Consider the following 25,411-nt stretch of genomic DNA (forward strand, 5'->3'; position numbering starts at 1 on the left):
CAGTGAGAGGCCCGTGTACCAAAAAAAAAAAAAAAAGAATTGAGGGGGAAAGTTTAAACAAATGTTAAAGGGCAATTTAATTACTTTATGAAATCTAAAATGTGTACATGACCCACAGACAGACTGTTACTTTTAATGTAATTTCTGTCTGCCTTCAATGAAAGTTCTATTAATGCATTATGTATATACACAAGGTGTGCATGTATATAGTTTCTTCCCCTAGAACATAAGCTTCACCAGAGCAGGGGTTTTTTACTGTTTTGTGCACTAATGTGTTTCCAAGTGCCTAGAATAGGGCCCGATACAAATCTTTTCTCATCAGACATTTGTTGAATGAATATAAAAAGTTCATGCTGAGGAAATGATAGCATTTCAATATTAACTCTATTTCCATCCTGCTGAATTTTTTCCCATTATTTTATTTCATGGACATAAAATCATTGAGACAGGAAGCCCAGAAGGAAAAACATGGGACATATAAGCAGCTCCCAGGATAGTCAGTGCTAAGCATACTTGTGAGGCCTTTTAAAATTTGGAACCTCAAGATTAATTATTCCCATGATCAAACAACCTCTGGAGTCTTTCTTACCATTAAATCAGATGTTTAGGAAGGGAAAACTGCCACCTGTACCTTCCTGCCCAATGACTCACTATCACTGCACCCTATTCACAACCCTCCTGATAGCAATAAATCCTCCTCCTCAACAGAGCAAAATCAAAACAAAACATTAAAATATGTAAATACAAGTTTAAAACTAAAATGCAAGTAGTAAATATGCTAAAAATATTATCGGCAACTCAGCTTCCCTACCTAACCGTAGATCTTTGAGACTTCGGAATTATTCCTTAGTATTGAAAATTTTTCTGGAAATAACTTGGCCTCACACTCTATTTAAGCTTATTTTTTCAGTCTTATAAAAGAGAAGTTTCTGTTGAGGTACCAAAAGGAAGGATTCTGTTGATCCTTGTTTTTGTGCCTGGGGATAGGCAGTTCTGTAAAGGAGACCTGACCTTGATCAGTTCTCCTAGATCATGAAGAGCTTAGATGCACAGCTTTTATGCCCTAAGCTCACTTAGCTTTGAGAGGTGTAGTCTAGAGAAAGCATTTGTAGAAAGGAAGCATTCTCTGGACCTGAATTTAGAAACCATACGTGAAAAACTATTTCAAAAGAGCCACTCACTGAATGTATTCATTGAGGGTTGTTTCTATGTGACAAAAATCCATCAAGATGAAAGGTGAAAAAAGGTGAAATAGCCAATCAACCTATGAATAATGAGCTGGTGTACTGGCTACTTGACAGTGTATGTGTTGACTGAAAAAAAAATGCACAACCTAAAAGTTGAGAATTATGTTTTATTCGAGGACCTTACAGAGGACTATAAGGGATAGTCCTGGGATACACCTCTCAGATAGTTCGACTGTTCTGAAGAGGTTAGAGAGGAACCAAGATATATAGGAGTTTTTTACAGGAAAAAAACAGGTAGTTGAACATCAAAAGATTACTGCTAACTAAAAAAAAAACAGACTTCTCACTGTTAATGAATTTAGTGCTATTGTATGCATGGGAAGATGTAAGAGTCTGGGCTTAATGAAATCATTCCTTTGATATGCACCTTAACTATCTAGGGCCAATATCCTGTTTATCTACATCCTGAGTTCCCCTCAGGGTGCACCATCAGGGGTGGCTGCAGTGGCTGAAGCCTTGATGGCCTCAACATCCTTTGTTCACTGAAATGGCAGGTGACATTCTTTGTCCACACAAGCTTGGCTAGTAGTCATATTCTGATCTGAATATATAAGTTTGTGTGTGTGAGAGTGTGTTTGTGTGTGTGTATGTATGTGGAAAGAGAGAATTGAAAGAGTAAAGTAATAAAAACTGTGTGTATATATATATCTCATATATAGTATATAGTGTATGTAATATATACATATATACCATAGTGAAAACAAAGCCAGTTAGTGTATATTGGTCCTAAATCAAAAAAACCATCAATCAGGAAAGTCACCCCATCTTATTTGTCCTTCCTTTGAATGAATAAGGAAAATCTATGTGGATATGACAGACAGAAATGAAAATGTGAATCTTAGATTTAAATAATTCATTTCCCTTGTACTATACTTAAAATAACAGGTCTAGTTTATGCATAAAATAAAAACCAGAATCTTTTATTTGTAGTGTTTTATCCACCTCACATATGCATTACTAAAATTGGACTAAATTCCTTAGGAAAAAAAATACAGTTTTTTTTTAAAGGATAGAAATGTTTTTATTTGCTACAAAGAGCTACCTGAATGACATGCCATAGTACAACATGACATTACTTAACTTGGGGTAATTTAGCATGGCAGCATTTTGGGGGGACAGAATTTAAAGTATTTTAGATTAACTTACCATATTAGCAAGTGTTGCATGGAATTTGCTACGGCTTTTTGAATCTAAACACATTAAATATCATATGATTTGTATACATCCCTAACACTGAATATCAGCTCTCATAGAGTTATCACAGAAAGAAGCCACCATGGATCAGCCAGCTATAATCTCCTCCTGGTATAGGACAGAGTAGGATTTCACACATGCTCCCTGAGGTGTGCCAACGCATGTTTGGTGGCAGGAGGTGAGAATCATTCTTTCTCTCTGCATCCATAGGCATCTGCACAACAAAACACAGTTGGGTAGGAATGCAGTCCTGTAGACCCCAAACACATGGACGTGGTGATGCGCAGCTTGCTCTGCAGTCCTCCCTGGGAGCTCAGACTTCATGGGAAGTGTGCAGCCCAGGTCCCAGCATGTGGTGAAAATGATTGTCAAGTTGGGAGCAAGCTCCAAAGTTATAAAGAATGAGAAGCAATTCTCAGGCTCCTAATCCAAGCCTCGTAGAAGAGAATAAATACACAGAAGAGGGAGCCAGCACCTCACTGGGCTCCAGAGAGACTGTGGATCTCATTTTGTGTGGTTGCTTTTCTTTTAATTATTTTTGTTTTTTTAAATTTATCTTTTTTATTGAAATATAGTTTATTTACAATGCTGTGTTAACTTCTGCTATACAGCAAAGTGATTCAGTTATATCTTTTAAAATATAAAAGCAAGGTTTGAATTCATGGTTGTTATAAACAATTCAAACAATATAGTTGTATGGAAAATAAAAAGAAGGGCTTTTGCACTGGCTGCTCACATGAGTCCACGCCTATCCCCAGAGGCAATAGCTGTTAATTGTTTTCTAAGTGTTTTATTTCAGGGCTAGGCCCAAACATCTAGACTTAATATAACCAAATGGCTTAGTGTTTCTTATAATGTGACTCATTCATAATTGAAAATCCATTATATCTATCATATCACCATTATTTGTATATCTCTAGTAAGTCCCTGTACAAGACACTTTATCAGTAGCTCTTGAAAGACCTTATCTCAGCTCATCTACTCCAGAAGTAGAACTCCTTCTTAACATTTAAAATGTTACAATTGCCCATAGGTAATTGCTATGTTTTTTATTCCATGGAATTAAAAAACGGTAATAACAAAAATCTGCAATGAAGTCGACAACACTTTAAAATGAATTAGCATTTTTCTTATGAGAGCATTTACATACGTTTGAAAAAATAATAGTGTCTATATGTACAAGACATTATTTAGGCTGCAAATGATTGCAAATGGGTTTTCAGATCAGATGACTTGAGGAAATTAACTCATCACTGCTGACCACATCCACCCACCCACCAACACACCCACAAATACACACATGCAGAGAGACACACACATCCCAGGCTGGGAAATATCAGTATTAAACTATAGAAACTTTTCATCAAGCAGGGAAGTTCACTTAAAATGTACCCTTAAAAAATTGCAATGAAGCAATTCTGTTCTAAATGGGTCATTGTTTAATTTTTAGCTATGTATATGTTTTAAAGAGCAAATAGGCTTTCTATTCTGAAATAGCTCAATTATGTTTTGATTGCAACATCAGATTTTTCCAAAGATCTTGGAACTCAGATACTGTAATCATTTATACATAAGTTGATAATTGCTTTACAAAAAATAAAAACTGTTGCCGTGGCAGTGGTACAGTGTGGGCATATGTGGTGTCTTCTCTCATCCTAGAGATTTCACAGTGTGCTCAGCTCCATTGATTTGGGAACATACGTTGTTGGATTCTGCATGATTCCAGGTATCTGCAGTCTTCCAGGTAACAATGCGGAGGAAACAAGCTGGTGCCTGCGGCTTTGGCAGGGCCTCGTGCAGGGGGAGTGTCTTGCAGCAGCTCACCCATCTTTGACCTTGTGCAGACGGTTTCGCTATGCACAGTTGGCTTCCTGAGCAAAGTCCTCAGAAATGAAATGACATTCAATCATTTATCTAAAACTCCCCCAGGGAATACATTTTTTTTAAAATAAAGTACACTCTGCGTGACCCATTTCCACTCTCAGTCCGTCACATGTATCACAGTTCCATGGAGGAGTAAGCAGTTACAGGTGTGCATTTAGCCCAGTGAAAGAGTTGTATTTTACTCTAATGGAGGCATATTTCTCAGGTCCTTTTGTATTTATAACCATTTTTTTCCAGGGGAAAATGTATTACAAAGAGAGTACACACAGTGACCCTGATTTGTGACTTTTCTCAAAATGTCTTATTTTCCCTCAGAGAGAAAAGTGGGCTGATTGGTTTTTAGAAGCTGGACCAGGAAGGTTTTTGGGTTTTTTTTAAATTTATTTATATATTTATTTTTGTCTGCATTGGGTCTTTGTTGCTGTGTGCGGGCTTTCTCTAGTTGTGGCGGGGGGGGCTATTCTTGCTTGTCGTGCGTGGGCTTCTCATTGCGGTGGCTTCTCTTGTTGCAGAGCATGGGCTCTAGGCATGCGGGCTTCAGTAGTTGTGGCTCGTGGGCTCTAGAGCGCAGGCTTAGTAATTGTGGCACACGGGCTTAGTTGCTCTGCAGCATGTGGGATCCTCCCTGGACCAGGGCTCGAACCCATGTCCCCTGTGTTGGCAGGCGGATTCTTAACCACTGCGCCACCAGGGAAGTCTGACCAAGAAGATTTTAATAGAACAGATGGACTGCTTAAGGTACCACATCTTTGGGGCTACTATTGCTCCAAGTTTAATGAATGTAGGCAAAACCGGGTAATTCTTAATGTAACTTTCAACTCTAAAATTGATCATTTCAGCCATTTGTGCACTATAGAGCACATCTTTGTTTACTGCCTAAAGTTTAAGTTACATCCAGCTAAGCTTGCTAAGCCTAGTAGGTCCGACTTCTCACCCTGTACAAAGAAAAGAGCATGAAAACCCAAAGGCAGTTTATCAGATAATTTTTAATAGAATTCCAGAAAACTCTGCACATATTGCCCAAGGTCATCGATACTTATCTGGGGAGAAAAATAGTTTCTTTTCCTCATATCTATCTGGTTAAAATGTACGGCTTCCTCCTGGGAAGAAATCAGGCAAAAATAGGAACACAAGAAGAAAACATGAAAATGTAGCTTACTCATCCTATTCTCAGTGCCAGAGGGGGCTACCTAAACATCAGAGAAGTTCAAGGCAACAAAGAATGGCCACCAAGCAGCCCAGGTGATATTGTTGTCAAAGGAGTGAGACCTAAGTGGCTTCCATGACCCTTAGTGAGCAGGGGAATCTAGATCTCAAAACTTGCAAAATAATAGCATTAATCAAAGTACTAGAGTAAAGGCATAAAGTTGTATTCATGTAGCGTAATTGTAGTAAAAAATTGTAAGCTGTTAACAAACCAAACTTGGGCCCATTCACTGGCACACAATAAAGCCAATCTACTGACACCAAATTGTGGTGAAGGAAACTGCAGCGTTTACTCTAGGGTGCCTTACAAGGAGTCTGGGACAGCTATTGCTCCAAAACCCCGAGCTCTCCTATTAGTTTCAGCAAAGCACTTTTTTCTTATTGAAGTAGAGTTGATTTACAAGGTTTGTGTTAGTTTCAGGTGTACAGCAAAATGATTCAGTTACATATATACATATATATTCTTTTTTAGATTCTTTTCCCTTATAGGTTATTACAAAATATTGAGTATAGTTCCCTGTGCTATACAGTAGGTCCTTGTTGGTTACCTGTTTTACGTGTAGTAGTGTATATATGTTAATTCAAAACTCCTAATTTATCCCTCCCCCCCTTTTCCCCTTTGGTAGCCATAAATTTGGTCTGTGGGTCTATTTCTGTTTCATATATAAGTTCATTTGTATCATTTTTTTTAGATTCCACATGTAAGCAATATCATATGATATTTGTCTCTCTCTGTCTGGCTTACTTCACTTAGTCAAAACTACAATGGAGGTATCACCTCACACTGGTCAGAATGGCTATCATCAAAAAGTCTACAAATAGGGGCTTCCCTGGTGGCGCAGTGGTTGAGAGTCCGCCTGTCGATGCGGGGGACGCAGGTTTGTGCCCCGGTCCGGGAGGATCCCACATGCCGCAGAGCGGCTGGGCCCGTGAGCCATGGCCGCTGACCCTGTGTGTCCGGAGCCTGTGCTCCTTAACGGGAGAGGCTACAACAGTGAGAGGCCCGCGTACCGAAAAAAAAAAAAAAAAAGTCTACAAATAATAAATGCCGGAGAGGATGTGGAGAAAAAGGAACCCTCCTACACTGTTGGTAGGAATGTAAATTGGCACAGCTACTACAGACAACAGTATGGAGGTTCGTTAAAAAACTAAAAATAGAGCTACCGTATGATCCTGCAAACCCAATCCTGGCATATATCTGGAGAAAACCATAATTCAAAAAGATACATACACCCCTATGTTCATAGCATCACTACTTACAATAGCCAAAACATGGAACCAACCTAAATGTCCATCGACAGATAAATAGATAAAGAAGATGTGGTATGTATGGAATATTACTCAGCCATAAAAAATGAAATAATGCCGTTTGCAGCAATATGGATGGACCTAGAGATTATCGTACTAAGTGAAGTAAGCCAGACAGAGAAAGACAAATATACAGTATCGCTTATATGTGGAATCTAAAAAACAAATAAACAACAAAAAAAAGGCAAAGCGTTATAAAGGCCGGGTGAAGGAGGAGTGTCCCAGGGTATGTGATCGGCTCATGCACAATTCTAATTGGTTGATGGTGAGGTAACAGGACAGTGTCACAGGGATTAACATTATCAAGGCACCAGGTCTAGGGGCTACATGCTCATAGTCATCAAGTAATTTCTTCCACTTGGTGGGAGTTTTAGCATCAGTAAAACAATTCAGGAAATGTGCACCAGATACTGTTATCCAAGGACTTCAGAGAGGAGCTACAGCAGAGGTTATGCAGGAGGAGTCTTTCCCAGGAAGGCCCCATAGAGTCCTGCTCAATTAAAAAGCCATGGGACTTCCCTGGCAGTCCAGCAGTTAAGACTCCGCACTCCCAGTGCAGGGGGCATGGGTTCGATCCCCGGTCAGGGAACTAAGATCCCACATGCTGCATAGTGTGGCCAAAAACTTTTTTTTTAATTTTTTAAAAATTACCAAAAAAAATTATTTCTTGAGTGTCTGACATTCAGATTTAGTCCCTCTATGAGATCATTAGTCTACAGGCTTCCCCTATCTTTGTTTTCCAAATGAAAGGACTTGTGGGGTTTTATTTTAACGTGAGTTCTAACTGATTCTCTGTTTACTCAAGACATTTCTAAACTGATTTCTTTCACAACTTAGCCAAGACATGGAAAACACTTTCACAGTGTCAGGTTTAACTCCCCATTCTGTCGGAAGGTCTGTTAAATGTGCCCAATTTGGAAGTAACAGATGTGCATTTTCTTTTCACATCTAAGTATCCATCAGTTAAAACCTAGTGTGAAAACCTAGGGTGAAGCTTTGTACTTCAGAGGAAAAGATGCACTGTTCCCATACTGGGCCTATTGCTTGCCAGGCCATTTCAACAAGTCGTATTGATCTTGGAATATAGAAATCCCCATTCAGCATGATCTATTTAGGGCAAAGGGGGCTTCTCTGTGAGTGCCCACCTCCTAACCTCCCACCCTCTACAGACGCTGCAACAGCATCTCTGTCATGCCTCTTTCTGGTCCATATGGCTGTGAGCATCTGCACCAGATGTGCCTGGGTATGAAGGAGAACCACTTAAGTGAGGAGGAGGATCATTCTCCAGGCACATGTCAGGTCAAGATGCTACCCTTTGAATTAAGGGGTGCTATTGCTCCTTCAACCGTCTAAAGGGCATACATTTTAAGCTGTTGGTTTTGTTTTACTGTTTTTTAATGGTGGTGATATATTTGTGCAGATGCTGACCTGTTCTCTCACCCATTGTCTCTAGTGGCAGATGCCATACCCATTTCTAAAAATACTGATCTAGAATAAAATGCCTGTAGAAAAAGAAAAGAAAAAAAAAATCAAAGCAATTGCCCACAGATGGGTCACATTCAAGTCTCATTGTTGCTAACTGACTATAGACAATTTATGTCAAAATCAGAAGACATGTTCAAATTCCATGAGCTTAAATGGAAGGATTTACCATAACACTGTTTGCAAGATATGCTGTGCATGACCTGAAATGTCCAGCTAAGGCAACAGTTGACTCAGTCAGTATGCAAACTTTGCAGAATTCCTTTGCACGTATACCCTGGAATGGTCTTAATTTTCAGAACCAGCTTCTGCCATCCATAAAGGCAGAGACCTAAAGCTGTAGCTAAAAAGTTTGACAGCCAAACACAAACAAGGATCTATTCCATTGTCCTGTTTTTGCTTGTTGTAAAGATAAATTCATTTTCTACCAAAATCATTAGCAAAACAACTCATTTATACAGGCTAAAATTTCATAAATAGACCTAAATTAGAACATTTGTATTCTTGAAAAGTGTCATGAAAATATATCAAACTTTTAAAAGGGTCATAACATATCAGATATTTGAAAAGCCACTTGAATTTTCTTCATTGTTCTTTAAATCCCCAGGACCTAGTATGTGAATTGTATATAAGAGGAAAATGAAAATATTGTTGAACTGTTGAAAGACTAGCTCAGATGTATTCCAGCTTAAAATCAGGAAAAATAAGCCAGATTATTTTTAAGGCTCCATACTACATCCCTTTAGCCTCACAATATCACCTGTTTGTTTACAGAAACATTAGCTGCATTCATATATTTTAGTCAGAACAAGTGAAGCTGTTGCTCTTAATTATTAATATCCTGAACACCTCATTTAAGAGAAAAATGCATTTGGTCACACACAAGACACAGACACACACACACAGTTCCAGTTCAGGGTCTCTCCTCTGTGCTTCAATATCTCCATTACTTGCCGGAGAGGGTGTGGAGAAAAGGGAACCCTCTTGCACTGTTGGTGGGAATGTAAATTGATACAGCCACTATGGAGAACAGTATGGAGGTTCCTCAAAAAACTAAAATTAGAACTACCATACAACCCAACAATCCCACTGCTGGGCATATACCGTAAGAAAACCATAATTCAAAAAGAGTCATGTACCACAATGTTCATTGCAGCTCTATTTACAATAGCCAGGACATGGAAACAATCTAAGTGTCCATCGACAGATGAATGAATAAAGAAGATGTGGCACATAGATACAATGGAATATTTCTCAGCCCTAAAAGGAAACAAAATTGAGTTATTTGTAGCGAGGTGGATGGAGCTAGCGACTGTCATACAGAGTGAAGTAAGTCAGAAGGAGAAAAACAAATACCGTATGCTAACACATATATATGGAATCCAAAAAAAAATAAAAATGGTTCTGAAGAACCTAGTGTCAGGACAGGAAAAAAGACAGACGTAGAGAATGGACTTGAGGACACGGGGAGGGGGAAGGTAAGCTGGGACGAAGTGAGAGAGTGGCATGGACATATATACACTACCAAATGTAAAATAGATAGCTAGTGGGAAGCAGCTGCATAGCACAGGGAGATCAGCTTGGTGCTTTGTGTCCACCTAGAGGGGTGGGATAGGGAAGGTGGGAGGGAGACGCAAGAGGGAGGAGATATTGGGACGTATGTATATGTATAGCTGATTCACTTTGTTATACAGCAGAAATTAACACACCATTGTAAAGCAATTATACTCTAATAAAGATGTTAAAAAATATATATCTCCATTACTATACTTTATTGGCTGAATTTTGTCTGTCTCAAGAATTATATGAGTTCCTTTATATTTTCAGCTTCACCTAGAATACTACAATATAGAAGACGTTCAACATAGTTTTGTTGGGTGAAATAATAGATATAGGAGAGGAATTAAGTAGCTGATTAGAGAATCGAAATGTGGCCCAAGCTATCTTTCATCAGTTCACCTAAGAGTGAGGTTTGAGAGAGACTAGGCTCCTACCTTGTGCCATGCCCTGTGCTGTGTTGTGATGTATAAGACAGAGTTTGCGCCCAATGATTTTAGGCCATGAAAGGCCATTTGTTGGAAACCTCACTTCCTATCTGCTTTGATGCCTGTTACAGAAATGTGATAGATGATAGAATAGAGATAGTCAATACTGAATTACTTTTTAATCATTAAATTGCAGAATCATCCACACTTTTCTTACTGAGTTTCCTAATTCTAGCCTCATATGCTAAAATCATGACAAGTTCCACTCCTTTTGATGGCTGTTGTTTTTTTCCCAGAATTGGATGCGTAAGTGGTGTTTTTGCAGTTGCTAGATTGCCAAGAATTAACGTGGATGTAGGATGTAAGGGGCAAAGCTGAGAAAAGTTTCTGTATAATCTGTCTCTGTCAAATTTTGAATCTCCCCTTATGGTCTTTCTCTGTGGAGTAAAGTACCCAAAAGAAGAAATAACTTTGATAGATGTGCAGCTTTGTTCAGAATGTTTCCTCTGAATTTTTCTGCCACCTCAGCTAATGGTGAATTCTCTCATACTAACTCTCTGAGTTTCCGAAAAATATTGGTATTTACAAACAGAAATTGGCTTAGTTCATCTTCTTTGGAATTTAGTTTTTAGAAAACTGGAATGATTTTTAACCCAAAGTCTTTGTGTGGCTTGGTTAATATATTAACATCTTCTCCCACCTTATGGTGTACATGCTAAATTGGCTCTAGAAATATTTTATGATTTCATTCATTAAACAAAGACATGCTGTAGTGATTATTGCTCTACCGTTAGGACTGACCATATTTATAAGTAAAGAAAATGGCAGTACTTTTAAATAAAATCATTTCAGTTGATTATAATACTCTAAGTATTATACCCAGGATGTTCTTTGATCACTGTCAGAGCTCACTTCTTTGATAACTTTGTCACTTGGACCTTGGCATGTATCACTGCGTTCTGTCTCATGGGGATGGTTCCGTTTCCATGGGAGCTGGTTGCCTCTTACAAAAAGGCAACAATAAAGATCACTGACAACACAGCAGGGTTAGAAATCCTGGGATCAGAATAATATTATGTGTAAAACAGAAGAAACCTAGCCTGGAGAAGTTACAGCCATGCAAGACCTAGGAGTATAGTGTATCATTCCCTCTGAGTAGCACTATGTGCAGTTAAGAACTTATCACATGGATTTGGGCACAGAGATGTGCAAATCAGTATTTTTTTTTTTTTTTTTTTTTTTTTTTTTTTGCGGTACGCTGGTGTCTCACTGCTGTGGCCTCTCCCGTTTCAGAGCACAGGCTCCGGACGCGCAGGCCCACTGGCCATGGCTCACAGGCCCAGCTGCTCTGCGGCACGTGGGATCCTCCCAGACCGGGGCACGAACCTATGTCCCCTGCATCAGCAGGCGGATTCTCAACCACTGCGCCACCAGGGACGCCCCAAATCAGTCTTTCTTAAGTGGCGGTTTGCTGGTCAACCAGCTGTCCAGAGGTTGAGGACTTGGGAGTGGGTAGTGACAGAAGCTCTGATTTCTAGTGCTAGCCAGTTACTGTGTTGTAAATAGCTCACACACATGCCTCCAATTTCAAAGTATCAACATAATGCCACTGACCATGCAGTTGGGAAGAGATGTGCAAAGCCAGCTCTGCCCAAGCCCAGGTGAGCAGCTCCAGCACACAGTGGCCCCCGTGCAGGCCCACCCAACTCCAGAGCCCCCTGTGAGCTGGGCACAGGTCTCTGCTGTGACTGCATCACAGTTCAATCTCTCCCTCCCCTTCCCCCTTCTCCTCTCATCCCAAAACAGGTGTTGCTCCTGAGGACATGCTCCGATCAGCTTCCTGCATGTGTGTCTCAGGGTCTCAAAGTCTGTTTCCCAGGGACACTACCTATGACAAGAGAAATGGAAAATTAAGCTCATTATCATTGAAACTTAGAGAATGAAAACCCTCTGTTCTCTCTTCTAAATTCATCAACAAAGTAGATCAGCTATTACCTCTACCTGGTTTCCTAATGAATCACAGAATTTATATTGATAAGCTAATAAATGGTGCTTTCTGTTTTGTTCTGTAGGTCTTTATTCAAGTCCTTGATTTCAGACAGACCATACACAAACCAGGATCAAATGTAGCCAGATGCTGACATTAGAGATTCACAGTGCAGATTCCTTTGTTGCTATTAAGAGTGCTGTAGCAAAACTGGAGAAACTACATCTCATGTCCAAATATTTTACTATCTTATTTGTCCTATTCTGTTACTAAAGTACTTCATAGCTAACCTTGTGTGGAGGCAAAACAAAATGAGTAGACTCCTCAGAATAAATGGCACTAGCAAAATTTCTTTTTGCCACATGAATCTAAAAAGAAGAAAAGATATTTATGAGGTATAATAGGCAAGTGTACTAGAGCAACTATAATTTTTAGGCCTGGTAAAATTATAATTTAGATTAAAATGTTGGTGACAAATTTTGAATCTAGGCTATTTTCCCAGAAAAACACAACAATTTATATAGTCAATTTTCAATTATCTGCCCAAGAAGAAATAGCAATAATGGCAATTATCCAAAAGAGTAGATAATGAACAAATTCATTTCTATTTGACTTTGAAATATTGCTTCATATTCTAAAACCAACATTTAGATGTGGATGCATTTTATATTCTGGAAAGTTGTGATGACTCTAGCTTAAATACTGAAACTGTGCTTTAGAAATCAGACTAAAGAAAGTGGCTTATGTTTTTCATCTGGTCTGGTACAATACATTCCTATTTTCTATATTATTGCTGAGAATAGCTATCATTAACTCTTAGGATAATGTTAAGTTTATCTGAAAGCAGAGAAGAATTGCATCTATGTTTCCTAGTTTATATTTTCCCAGAACTGATTTTGATTGAAAAGACACCTTCCTTCCCTGCCCTTGTTTGGCTAAAATTACTTTTAAAATATTTTGAGTTAAAAAAATTAAACAGAATGAGTGGTAAAGGTAAGGAGTTATACCTAAATAAGATTTAAGGTTTAAACTGAAATACATGCCCCTGAAAAATTGAGTTAGCTGTATATACATTTTCCATTTGTATTTTGGCCCTACTTCGATTATTTTTCATTCAGTAAAAACTAATATATAAATAACAGTACCTGGTATAGGATCCAGCTCACGTTAGCAGCCCGTAACTGCTCATTTCCTTTATTCCTTGCTTCCTTCCTTCCTTTTCTTCACTCAATAATAGTTTATATGATGCTTCATATTAATGCTTCATACACTTTAATAAATGTTTATGTCTTGTTCTATTCTTTCTTTGTATAGAAAATTCTATAAAAGCAAGGACTTAAAAAAAATATGCTAGAATGAAACCTTCCAGGTCTTATTTTCCCAATGTTGACATTCAATCCGTGTTTCCTAAAAGCTACCTCCATGGAAATTGATTTATCAACATTAAGCAAATAATCTGTTAAGAGCCATAGTATTTTAAAGGGTAAGAAGGAGGGTTGATGCAGTCTAAAAATGGACCACATGCTCTCTTGTCTTATTCATGGTCATGAGACACCCTCCTATTCTAGAACAATACATTTTTACATAAGGCAGAAGTTTACCTAGCATTGCAGTGTTTTGATTGTTTGTTTTGAGCCTCCTTTGCTTTTGTATTTGACTTAATATGTATTTGGTGTTTGAGCAGAGTTGATTATCTCTCCCTTTAAATATCTGAATAGTATCTTCGATGGAACACTGAGAAAGCACTAGTGAAGTGGGTTAAGAAAATAGCTAAGCTAAGTAGACCTATGTTCAAACACTTGGCTCCACTCATACCAGAGTGACATTAGACAAGAAGCTGGCTCTCCCAAGGTCATGGTTTTCTTATTATTAAAATGTAGGTAATAACATAAAACAAAATGGGTTTTGACTATGATTATAGATAATAAATGCAAGAAAATTAACATATAGTAGGCATTCAATAAATGTTGGCATTTGTTACAAATCGTAGCAAACACTTACTGAGTGCCTACCTTTTAAATACCATTCTAAGCACTTTCTATGCACTGATTCATTTAAACCTCAGTACAATTCTGTGGTTCAGGTACTGTTGTTATCACTGTTTTGCACATGGAACTTAGCTTACATCACAGCAAGCAGCTGAGTCAATATTTAAACCCATCCCACACACTTAACCATCACACAATACCACCTGTCATATAAACAGAGCAAACACTAGAACCAGCAGGTGGATCCAGTGGGACCCACTCATGCCTCTGTCCATATCCCTCACTCCCACTTTTCACATCTGGCCATGCTGAGGGGCCATCATATTTTAGTCACTTGGCTTTACCCAGAAATCCCTCCATAATATGAATAGTGAGAAGAGAAAATTATACCCCTCATTATGAAGGTTTATATAAATACAGCTTGGGACCCAAGGACCAGATCAACTGGAAACAGCTTCTGATTGGCTTCTAGTCTGTTATGCAGACAGGTCTGATCAGATTCAGCCAGTCTTAGAGTGGTCACGAGTCATAAATGAAAGGGACAAGGCTCATGCCTAGTAAGCCCAGCTCTGCCACCAATAAGCTGAGTGTCTTTGCACAGTGGCTTCAGTCCTCTGGATCCTTCTTCATCATTGGAAATTAAAGATGTTGCCCTACATCTTAGACCTCATGGCTACTCAGGAGCTAAACCTAACCCTCAGGTGGGCTTTGGCTTTAGCTGTTTGACCTGCATAAAGTTTTGTTTTGTTTAATTGAATTCTATAATATAAATTCAGAAGGTTTCACCTAAAAATCTGTGTTTCTGTCTTCCCTTGAGAACCTGAAGTCATGGCATTTTTGAGCCTGTTTTTCCTTATGGCATCATTGGAAGCTCACGTCTGTGAGGCAGATGTGAGCTGTGGCTGCCCGCTTCAGATGGGACACGTGCTCACCAGTTGGGCATGGCTCTACCACTCCCTGCTGTCTCACACCCAGTCTGCTTCCTCTCTTGCCCTACTTGCCTAGTCTTGTAGGAATATAGGTTTGAAATCCTAGGACCAGCTCTGATGTTTGTTTGTTCATTTGTTTATTATTTTTTTATTTGATCAATATCTGTTCAATGCTTACTTACTTGCCATTCTGTGTATTGTGCTTATAGCCTAAATACAAAGTTTTCTTTTTAAATGACAGCATTTCTGCCTTCACTTCTCAGAGCCTGATTAATTTCCATTGTTTCTAAAGTGTTCTTTCTTCTTCTTATCCACCTAGGAGCCTACAGTTTGTTAAGCAGCATCTTCTCCTGGCATGAAACACTGCAGATCTCCTCACCAGACAGGCTGAGACTATGCTCTGTGCCCTGCACCTGGAGTAAGAAGAACAAGCAAGGTTGGTCCAACAGGTGGGAGAAGGACACGCTGCTCAGTTAGGTAGCCCACCATCACTGTGGAAAAATAATAGCAATTCTGTAAAATCAGACATCAACATCTAACAACTCATGAGTAGAGAAAAAAATTATTTTTCTTTTATTAATATTTAGCTATTATGATTTATAAAATAACCTTACCATAAATGCATTGTTCCTGAGTGATACAGAAGGAAAAAACTGATAGCTAAAAAAAGTGTCTTTTTTAAAAAATTCATATTCACAAGTGTCTATGAAACCTTTGACTGATTATAGTGATAGCCTCTTTTAAAATGAAATATGAAGGAACTAAAGTATGCCTTAGGTGACCTGAGACAATGCCTACTTTAAAACCCATTTCTCCAAGGTCATAGCTAATGGATTCTTGAATTTTCTTTGCTGAAATAACCTTGTCCCACAGGCAATTGTACTTCAATTATTTCTCATTTTGCTTGAAAATAGTAGTATGTCATATAGGAAATGATGGTATAGTTATAAAAAGTGTCTAAAATAACAATTAATCATTAAAATGTTTTTATTTAAAATGATAAAAAGCAAAGACAAACACTCAGAATATTCCTTTATACACCAACTTTTTGCTATAAATAATACACTAAGTTTGTAAAAATGATTGCAGCCTTCCTGGAGTGTGGCTCGGGAAATGAAGCACCACACTGACAAGAGGTAACTTGAACCATACTTTTATTTTTCCCACCATCACCTCTGTGATTTGGGCCAATAACTTAATCTCTCTAAACTACAGTTTCCTGGCCCATGAAGTGGACGGTTAAGTGCCTTCTAAATACCAGATTCAGTTTGACAATGAAGCACAACTGTGAGTGGAGGGCAAGGAGGTAGCTCTGAGCTAATTCCCTGCAGGTAATTTGTCAAAAGTAAATTCAACAAAATGCCCATTCACCAGATTCCTCTCTTCTTTTCAACATTTACAAAGTTTACAGCACTGTGCATTGGATATGTTGGTTTTCGCCGCCTTTGGAGATTCCTGTGAGGCTTTAGTTGCGAGTTTCCCAATTGCTAACAGCATTGGAAGGAATGCCCAGTTCATGTTTGCCTTGCCCCCACTCCCCATTATGTGGAGAGAGGATCCCCTGATAGGGAGCGATGGAGAGGCGTTAGCACCCAGCCAAAGAGGGCCTCGACAGAGACATGACATTATCACCATAAGGATTCTCCAAATTCAAGACAAATAGATTCAGTATTTAACTATATTAGGTTGATTAACCATTTTTGAGAGCTGTTTCATGGAATTAGCCTGCTGACATGGTCCTTCCTCTTAGGGATCTTATAGTTCAGTGGAGGAAAACAACTAAAACCAAAACAGAAAATAAATAAATAAATAATACAATTAAGAATTGGGATAAGCACTATGGAAAACAAAAGGGATGTTAAGGCAGTGGAGAGCTAGAACTTGCTTCCTAAAGGGTGATTATGGGAGGTGTGAGAGTCAAGGGTTCCATTCCCTTCCCTTTCCTGGTACGTGATGGGATTGCATTGCCTTGGTCTCCCTGGGGTTCCATGGGCTATAGGATCTGATCTGGCTCATCAGTTGTGCCTAGAAATGATATGTATCACATCCACACTGGAGCATCTAAGTGTTGTTGCTCCTTGTGGCAATCTGACAAGTGTTGTGGTCCAAGATGTGGTTGCTCCCTTAACCTGCAACTTGTGTGACTTCAAAGAACAGAGCGCCTTCAACCAACCCACAATGTGGCTGGATTATAGTAAATCAGGAAGAAGTAGCAAATAATCTTTAGAGTTCCTTCTACTCTCTCAACTCTTGCCTGTTCTGGCTCTGAGGCTATTCTCATATTCCTGGCAGTGCTTTAAGATAGATTAAGTAGCTTGACTCTAAATGCCTTTGATTTGTTTACACAAATCAAACTCTCATGTTTTATCTCTCGCCTCTGGATTATGACCATTTTTATCAAGAACTTGGCATGTGGGTTATTGACATGATAATGCAATCCTAATGCTGTCTCAGAAGGTGAGGGCCTCTATCCTTTCAGTCAATACTGAGGTGCACTTGTTTATATAGGCCATTCATAGCTGAGTGGAGACTTGGGATGAGCAGCCCACAGCATTTTGCATTTGACTAATATGTAATATTGTGCAATTTTTAAGCTCTCAGCTTTTCATATCAATTTCTAATATTCCAGCAACAGAATCTAGGGAAAAGCCCACATTTTCACAGGACTCGTCACAGCACATTTAATGTATATGTAAGAGAGATTGTCTTTTGCACTGAAGATCTTTTTGAAACCAAAACGAGAACCCCTTAGGGAAAAACGAATTGCATGAGATGCAGTTTATCTTCTTTGGAAGCAAAAAAGTGCTGAGTCAACCCTCCTGGGATTTGACAACTTAGGTATTTCTTTATCCCTGACACTGCTCAGATAGAGCCACTGATATTATAACTGCCTTTACTGAAGTTTGGTGGACTTAGAGGAAGTACATCCATCTGATATTACAGTCATTCTTGTACGGTGTTTAAAGTCTTAAGGATTTTTATTGAGGTGAAAGAAATCCTGCCTAAGAAAAAGTTGAAGAAGAGAAGGGAAATGGATCTAGAATACAAACGGGGTCCTTAATATAGTTCAGGCTCAGTGCTAAGTGCTTTCATTTGTATTATAACCCCCATACCATGGAGGCAGTAGCCCAGAAAGGTTATGATCACCCAGCCAATGACTGGCAGACCAAAGAAGGAACAGAGGTCTTCTCCCTCTCAAGACCCTTCTCTTTCCTCTCTACTGCTAGAGAGGAAAAAGTCTAGAGTGTAAAAGTCTACCTGTACCATCACCATAGTTAAGTGTTAAATGGCCATGTCCTGCATTTCTGTAATCTCCAGAGTTGCCGTCTAAAAGATAAATACTAGATGACTCCTGATTTATTATATTTATTACATATCTAGGTTCAGAAGAGCCTCTAAACAGAGCTGGTTGTAATAAGCTATGCTCCACTAATTGTATATCTTCCCTTTGTTCGGCCTCATCCTGTATAATTAGCACCGTCTTGAAAACAGAAGTTTTCTGTGACATTAAAATTCTTACACAGCACACCCTCTAATTATTTCATATCTTCACATTAGGGACTAAGATACTCCTGATGGAGGGGGTAATTCTGTTTGTTATTTAATTAGTTATAGAGGGGTTCAGGAAAACCAAGAAAAAAAAGATTATTGAAATAATTTCTACTTGACTCTCAGATTTTTCCTCGCAGCCTTACTCCCTCCTGGCTTCAGACCTCATCATTTTTGGTACCAGTGTTAGTTATGCCTAGGATCTCTTTCTATTAAAAACTTACCTATCCTTCAAGATCTACTCAAAATCCCCTCCTTTGCAGACCTTTCCAGATGTCCACCATTAAAATTAAGCTCCATCTTCCATACCCCAGGGTACTAATCTTATAGCATCTCTCTGCTTTGTATTATAGGGATGGGAAGCAGGGCAGAGATGGCTGGTGACTTACTCAAATTTCTTCCTGGGCATATAACTAGACAGCATGTCCTTGCCTACCTTAAGAGTTGGGTGTGATCAGATGATGGATCTAGTAATGGAATACAAGTGGAAGTGACATGCTTCCTTTTGGGGCCGGGATTTTTAGGAGGTAGGTTGCTCCATGCTTGCTCCCCCCTGTTGACATCTGCATGAGAGAAGCCTGATGCCCTCAGAGATGGAGGGAGCTGGGGCTCCTGGATCACCAGGTGGAAAGCTTTCTGGTCAAATAGGAACAGCCTCATTCGGTTGAACAAGAAATAACCATCTGTAATGTTAAGCTTGGAAATTTAGGGTTTATTTGTTACATCAGCTAGTGTGGACATAGCTACCACCATGTGTGCATGTCTGTGTGTGTCTCTGTGTGTGTGACTCCCTCTATTTCAGAAGCCTCAAAAGGACTGGAACAACAATGAAAAAATCACCCTTTGCTGTGAGCAAAGTTAAACTAAATAGATGCCTTATTTGGAAATGGAGCAGATGGTCATCATAATGAAGAGTAGAGGGGTCTCTAAAACATCTCTAGTATTGGGAATGCCATTTTCTCATTTACAAGAAGCTGTCTAGAATTTTGAAAATAATCTCGTAGGCGACCAATTTAGGGTAAAGAATGAAAGGGATACCCAGGTAGTTCCTATATTAAAATGTGCCCTAGTTCATTACTCATTCAAACATTAATCATTCTTTCAATCAACAGGTAGGTTATTCAACACATTCTATATGCCAGGCAGTCCTCTAACAGTTCTGATCAACCACAGACTTGCCCCCAGCTCACTCCAAATACACAGTCCACATATCCAGCAAGTCATCACACTACTGAAGTTGGATTCAGCTTCCCACCCAGGTTTTCAGGTTCCTCGTCTATAAGAGAGAATAATAATAATATTATCTACTTCTCAGATTGTGTTGTAGTTTTAATTAGACAATTATTTAAATATAATGACTGTAAAATTTTTAGCACTGTGCTTCACACTTGAACTTGATAAGCATTCAATAAATCCTAGCTGCTATTATTCCTGTTAATTTAGATTAATACTATAAGATTGTATAACAAAAAATTCTGACCAGACTGAGAGAGGATGTGTGGAATACAATCTCCCCTTCGAAGTGATTCCTGATATGAGAGTTGAGAGGTTGGGAATAATGTTCCACATTAAAAAAAATAAAAACAGTATGTGCAAAGGACCAGTGATGAAGCATTTTTGAGGAACTGAAAAAAGTAAGAGTAACGGAGTACAGAGAGCAAGGAGGAAAGTACTGCAGGATGAGACTGTGCAGAGGCTTGGGAACCACCATGTAGCCACGCTAAGAATCTGGCCTTCTTCCTAGCACAAGAGAAAGTCATTGAACGGTTTTAAATGGGTAGTGGCAAAGAATGATAAGATCATCTTTATTTTTTAGAAAGATCATTGTGGCTGGAATGCAGAGGTAGACCACTTGATAAGTTACCACTGGAGTCAAGATAAGGGATGCCCATAGGTTGGGTATGGCAGTGGCAGTGGAGATGGAGAGAGGTTATAAGGTATGAAAAATTTCTGAAGCGACATTGGCAGGACACGGTGATGGATTAAGTACCGAACTGAGGGGGAGAGAACTGTTAAGAATGGCTCCTGGTCTTTCAGATAGATACAGGCACATTTCACAGAGATAGAGAACCCTAAAAGAGGATCAGGGTTGCAAGATCATGAATTTACCTTTGTTCATGATGCATTCAGGTGCCCCTCAGATATCCAAGAATACACGCCAAGTACACAGTTGGGTGTATGGGTCTAGAGTTCCTTAGATACGTCTGAGCTAGAGTGTGAATTTAAGAATTATTGGCATATAGATAACAAATGAGGCCAAGAGCAGGAGAAATTTGCTTAGAAAACGGGCAAAACTTAAACTGAGAAGAAAAGAGGGCCTAGGACCCAGCCTGGAGGAACTTGTTAGCAACGGAGGCTGTATTAAGCAGGGTTCTCAAGACAAACAGAACAATAGGATGTGTATGTATTAGAAGAGTATTATAAGGAATTGGCATAAGTGATTGTGGAAGCTTTGTACGTCCAAAATCTGATAGGGGAAGCCAGCAGGATGGAGACTCAGGAAAGAGTTGCAGTTTGAGTCTGAAGACAGTCTGCTGAAAAACGAGGATCAGTCAACATTGTAGATCAAGTCCAAAAGTAGTCTGCTGGAGAATTCCCTCTGGCTCGAGGAAGATCAGCCTTTGATCGTATTCAGGACTTCATCTAATTGAATGAGCCCCACCCCTCCATATACACACACATACACACACACACACACACACACACACACACACACACACACACACTATGGGCAACAATCTGCTTTACTCAGAGTCCACTGATTTAAATGTAAGTGACATCCAAAACACCCTCGAAGGAACATCCAGAATAATGTTTCACCAAATATCTGGGCACCATGGTCCAGGCAAGTTGACCCATAAAATTAATCATCACAGAGACATACAAGAAAAGCAGACATAGTGATTGTTTCTCAGGCTCTCTAGTAGTTGCTAGGAATACAGTCTACATCATGGTTTACAGTCTGAGCCCAGGGGCCAGACAGCTGGGTTTAAATCCTAACTTTGCTTTTTACCTACCCTGTGGCCTTAGGCAAGTTAGTCAACGACTCCATGACTTATCTTTAAAATGGGCACAGAATTACCCACCTCTGATGGTTGTAAAAACTGAATCAGTTAAAAAACATAAAGGGCTTAGAAAGCTGACTGAACATAGTAAGTGCTCAATAAGCATTTGCTCTTATTTTTAAGGCAGACATGGTCTTTTTCCCATGAAGTGAAAGGAAGCACCACAAGCAGACAACAATGTCAAGGAAGGCAAATGCAGCAGAAACACCCGACCTCATCTCAGATGAGGGCCTGATCTATAGAAGGAGGAGATGGCTGTCCCACTTCAGTGCTTTAGAGAATTCTGGAACTTGCCCATCCTTTTTTCTCCATGTGAAGATACCTGCCACATGAATGGCTTGTGAACTTGTGAAATAAGCCCCTCCTTCACTCTTTCCTAATAAGGCCCTAAAGGACTCCCTGTTAAAATACAGATGTTACCTAAAGCGCTGTCAGTATCAGCCTCAATAGCTTGAGGCAGATTCCTTCTTGGATAAACTACTCAGGTTCTAATGGAACATTGTTCAACTGAGGCAGGACTGAGGAGGCTCTTGGAAGCTAGGAAGTAGCTGGGGAGACAGAAGAAGACAGATGGGAAGGAAAGGGGAGGGAAGGAACAAGGGGGGTGTTAAGAGAAAGTCAGAGGACAGCAGGACCCTTCTTGTTACCCACACCTGGAATTTCCCCTGGTGTTCACTCTCCTCCAGGCCTTGTGCCCATTCATGCCTGGGGCCCCTTGAAATATTTTCCTAAATCCTTTACCTCCTTGCTTTAAATAAGTATTAATTTTAAGGTTTGTGTTTTATTTTTTCCCTACTATGGGCCAAAATAGTTTTCCAGAGAGAGGCTACCAGTAGAAGACAAGTGTGTTGCTAATTCCACATTATCACATTCAGAGTACAATGTAAATACTTGTTCCCTTAGGACATGCTTTTCATTTCCACTTCTGAACGGCAATGACCCCTTTTCTCTGCCCTACTCAGGGCGATTGTTCAGGAAGCAGAGCACCCTTGACCTCAGCCCCTGTAGCAACTGGAGAAATGGTGACTGTGCATTTGCCCCTCCGTCTTTGTCCCAGGCTTGGGCAGAGGGTCTGTGCAATAGCACTTGGATCCACTTCCTAATCTCTTTAGACAGTGCAGAGGTGTTCGATGTATTACCCTGCTTGTAATTCAGTATCCACTGTGAGTTAGCACGTTGTTTTATTTTTCTTTCTAAATGAAATACTGGTAAAGAGCTTGGACCATGACTAATTCAGAGCTCATTTCATACCTTTTGCCTGTGATTCCTTCTGTTTCAGTCCTGCAAGCCAAGGCTTAATTTAGGCACTTCTTTTTTTTTTTTTCTTATTGATTGATTGATTGATTGATTTTTGGCTGTGTTGGGTCTTGGTTGCTGGGCGCGGGCTTTCTCTAGTTGCGGTGAACGGGGACTACTCATTGCAGTGGCTTCTCTTGCTGAGAAGCACGGGCTCTAGGCACGTGGGCTTCAGGAGTTATGGCACGTGGGCTTCAGGAGTTGTGGCTCACAGGCTCTAGAGTGCAGGCTCGGTAGTTGTGGTGCACGGGCTTAGTTGCTCCGCGGCATGTGAGATCTTCCGGACCAGGGCTCGAACCCGTGTCCCCTGCATTGGCAGGCGGATTCTTAACCACTGTGCCACCAGGGAGATCCCTAGGCACTTCTTTTTATTTAGACAGAGATTGGGGCCCTGCAGTTTCCCTCAAGATGGGCTTTTCGGAACGTTCTTCAGCTGGGCAGAGTTGCAGGCCCACCTGCATTTGGTTCCTACATTTCTCAGTCACATTCCCTGAGTGGCATGGCCTCAGTCACGCAGCTGGGAATGGGTCGTCCCTTGACTCCCAGGCTTGTGCTCTGCCCACTCTACCAGTCTGCCCTCCAGGGCTCACAACATGCTCCTCTCATGCCTGAAAACCAGTGAGGTTTTCCCTTAGGCCCCCAGAGCCCTGGGAAAAGAAACTGGCAGGAAGGGCAGGAACCAGTGTCCTACGGTTACTGATGGTTGTCTTTCAGAACAGCTCCCCGGGCAGCTGAGCCAGAGCTGAGGAAAAGGAGACCCAGGAGATACCGCGGTATCTACATTCTAGCTCAGTGGCCTGTTGCTTCTCTCTGCCCCTGTGGAGGTCTCTGAGTCCCAAACCATCAAAGAACCTCAAGGAAACTGATTAGGAGATGCTGTGTCAGGAATGAGGTGAGGGTAAAGGAGGTGCTGGTGTGGTACAAAGTGAGGTTCAGAGAAGGGATGAAGTTCAGGGACGGGGTGAGAGTCAGGGATGCTGGTAGCACACAGGAATATTGGTCAGTAAAGCACATAGTTTTACACTGTAGTCTACCAAGTGTCCTTCACACCAAAACGACCATGCTAAACATTCAGAGGCACAACCCCAGGCCCCGAGGACAGTGAAGTGACAAAATATACAGAAGTCAAGACTCGGACACCAACACGATTTGTGCCTCTTTCCTGTGCCTGGTGCCTCACAGGTCATCTCATTTATTGCTCAAGACAGCCCTGCAAGCAGGTGTTTGCTCGTTCACCTGACAATTGAGGACAGCTGAGGAAACGAGGCTCCCGAGAGTGAGGTACATGGAACGACACAGATGACCCTTTCAGGAAGCAGGATGCAAGATGGTCCATTTAGTCACAAAGAACAAAGCAGGGTATAGTGCTTCTCCCCCTACAGGCTGAGCACAGGGCCAGCTGGGCATCTGATGAGCTCCTCAGCCACTGTGTTCCTGGCCACAGGTCCCCTCAGTCCCCCCGGACCAGGGGGCCGGATTGGCCTACGCTGGCACACAGCGGAGACTGAGTGAGTACAAGCAATGCCTACCACGTGCAGATGGGGGCTGAGGAGCAGAGAGCCAGGCTTATGTTCTGCAAATAATGCTCACCCTGCCCTCTCTCTGGCTACAGACCTGGCCCTTCCCCTTCACTGCAGGGCTGCTACCCAGGAGTTGGCTTTTCTGATGCTGTGTTTGTTTATGGCCTTGGATGCACTGTAACCAAAGTCTGTCTCAAGCTGTGCCTCAGCCACGGAGCATACTGGAATGGAAACTGGGACATTATACAATTCCTAGGTTAAAAAAAAAGAGAAGTCCCCAAGGGCAGAAGTTGGGTCAGGGCTGGCCATATCACAGTGTTGCCCTGTCTGTGGCAGGGATTCTCAGTGGATTTCACTTAGCCCTGGAGAGACAGCACAAATGGATCCTTGAGCACAGAAGAGGCATCTCCAGGAAGCAAAGGTGTCACAGCCCAGAGTGGTTGCTTTCTCCCCAGCCCTCCTAGAGTAGTTTTGCTCTTAGCTTTCTACTGCATTTATGATGAAGGACTTATTTCCTGGTCACACCTCAACACTTAATCAGCTGTGTGCAGGGCCCCATGCTTACTCACAGCCTGTGACATGTCCAATGGACCTTTGGCTCCCTGGCACCCAGCCCAGAGCCAGAAAGTAGTGGGTGCTCTATAGATGTTGGTCAGATAAATTAGCATAAACCATGTAGTTCCAGGATTTGTAAAATGCCCTATGATATGAAATGGTCAACAAATCCTCCTTCGCCAATAAAATCTACCTGAGATCACATAAATGGCTTCT

General features: G+C 40.6%; 1 protein-coding gene across 13 annotated transcripts in view; it reads left to right on the top strand.

Moving 5' to 3' along the window:
* The window catches only part of B3GALT1 (beta-1,3-galactosyltransferase 1), a 590,053-nt gene that overhangs the window by 531,684 nt on the left and 32,958 nt on the right, over positions 1–25,411 (top strand). For 11 of the 13 annotated variants that reach the window (XM_067026247.1, XM_067026237.1, XM_067026240.1 and 8 more), the window contains one exon: positions 15,530–15,646. The gene's annotated coding sequence lies outside the window, so the exon portion shown is untranslated. Of the gene's footprint in view, positions 1–15,529; positions 15,660–25,411 lie in introns of all 13 variants that reach the window. The other 2 variants (XM_059053962.2, XM_067026242.1) reach the window with 1 other exon arrangement.

Source organism: Kogia breviceps, chromosome 2 (assembly GCF_026419965.1).
Source record: "Kogia breviceps isolate mKogBre1 chromosome 2, mKogBre1 haplotype 1, whole genome shotgun sequence".
Classification (NCBI taxonomy): Eukaryota; Metazoa; Chordata; class Mammalia; order Artiodactyla; family Physeteridae; genus Kogia; species Kogia breviceps.